The sequence below is a fragment of the Schistocerca cancellata genome, chromosome 2, assembly GCF_023864275.1.
Source record: "Schistocerca cancellata isolate TAMUIC-IGC-003103 chromosome 2, iqSchCanc2.1, whole genome shotgun sequence".
In the NCBI taxonomy this organism is placed as follows: domain Eukaryota; kingdom Metazoa; phylum Arthropoda; class Insecta; order Orthoptera; family Acrididae; genus Schistocerca; species Schistocerca cancellata.
The window spans coordinates 271,518,557-271,520,604 of NC_064627.1; positions in this window are offsets into that span (position 1 = coordinate 271,518,557).

Consider the following 2,048-nt stretch of genomic DNA (forward strand, 5'->3'; position numbering starts at 1 on the left):
CTCATTCACATTTAGAACCGTGTATGCTAGGACCTTACCATTAAGTCTTTCTTTTTATCCCTACTGATAATCTGAAGATGCCTCCCGAAGGCATAAAGTTAATAAGAGAATAAACTGCAACCAAGATTGTTGCAATTCAAATGTAAATTAGGTTACTGTAAGAGCCGGCCTAATGGAGCGGAATATATTGTACTAAATGAGACTCCCAATCCCGCATGATTATTAATCATGATTGTTAATTCTTTACAAAAAAAATTTCGCCTATTGTTATATTTTTGTTACAAGATACAGGATTCTAAATGTAGCTTCGAATATTTTCACTCGCTTTAAAACAGAAGCAGAAATTTAAAGACAGTGAGGGAAAAGCAGAAAACTTCGAGCTCCAACCATCGACAATCGAACCAATTTTTCAAAGCCCTTCTTCGCAAGTTATAAAGATGCTACAATTTGACGTAAGAATGACTCTTTTGGAATGCGATTTTATTACAGCCCGTAGTGGGGAGAAATTGGAATCTATTCTTCAGGCCCTCGTGATTTTCCACTCGCGCCGTCTGATTTTTATGACTCCAGCGAACGAAATCTTAAGAACCTTACATTTCTCTCAACCGGTATGTATTCGCTGTCGGTTCTTTCTCTGGGATTTTATATTTCTCGTTTCCTTTATTTCCTCCTCCGGCTGACAGCATATTCTAGCGCTGCTAGCCAGTAAACTCAAGCTACTGGCGGCGTACTTCGGTGTCTAGGGCTGAAGTCCGCTTTATTGATCTGACCGAGGTACCATTACGACCGGCGATGTTTCCTGTTAGGAGATTTGTTGTCGGACAACTTGTGAACACCAGAAGCTTCTCCCTTACAGCTCCCAGTAGAAGTTTACGCCCGTGGCACACTGCGTGCGAAAGCCCCACCATGGTAATCTAGTCCGGTAGTCTGTGTTTGCAGAGTATCAATTTCCAAACGTCGAAAGATGATGGGTAATGGAGGATCTGAATTAACATTTAACGAGAATAGAGATCATTATACAAAAGCACCTGCTCAGCTGGGCGACAGTGAAGAAAAATATCGGCAGATAGAGAGCTGGAAAAAAGTAGCAACTAATCCCAGTGACTTTACTTAAAGCAGCCATAAAAATCTAAGAATACAGTCCCAAACTTTTAACAGCTCGACTTTAAAACTTTCTGGTTTTGTGAAACTATATGATGGACTAGAATTCTAACGGAAATAGTTTCCTTTGTGCACATTTCTTTTATCGAGTGAGCTATCCAGACAGGATCCAGAACCCTCCTTACATAGCATCATCTCTCTTCTACTTTCCACACACTACTCAATTTGCCTTGCACACCTTGCAAAGACTAATATACCTGGAAGAAAGAAGCTCTGAAGGTGGGCTTTGGATTGCGAACTAGGTAAGAGCTTTGTCACTAAAAGCCATGGTTCCGCTTTGGAGTACCGGTCTGACACACTGTTTTAATATGCCAGGAAGTTTTCGAAAACAGAGCGAAGTCTGCTGCAGTGTTAAATTTTAATTCAGTTTTTAGTCAGACTGCATCCGTATTCAATTAATGGAGCCCAGGAAAAGTGACACTGTTGCAACTGTATTATCTTACTAATGAATTTGCAAACTAAAATAAGTACTTTTTGACTCATTAATGCCATGTTGATAAGACTTGGTGTATGTGACATATAGAAAAGCTGTTAAGGTTGAGGGTCATTTAGATATACTGAACATATAACGCAGTTGATATATGGGAGACGTGTGTAGTTTCTGACAGTATGGGAGAGAGTTGTACCTGGAGATAGTGTACTTGGTAATAGGTGATGTTTCCTCGTCGTTGTTACAATCTAATGACTGATCTTAGTACCGCATGAAAGAATGCACACTAGAAATCGCCATACGCAGTTTCGGCATGTTCTGCTGTTTTGTATTGTTGTGAGATAAGAATCTGTTTTGTACAGTGTTTCCAAATATTGCGAAGTATACATATCGAAACACTGTATAATACATTAAAGTATTTTGATGATACGTTCTTCTTTCTTCAGTTACAAAGTTT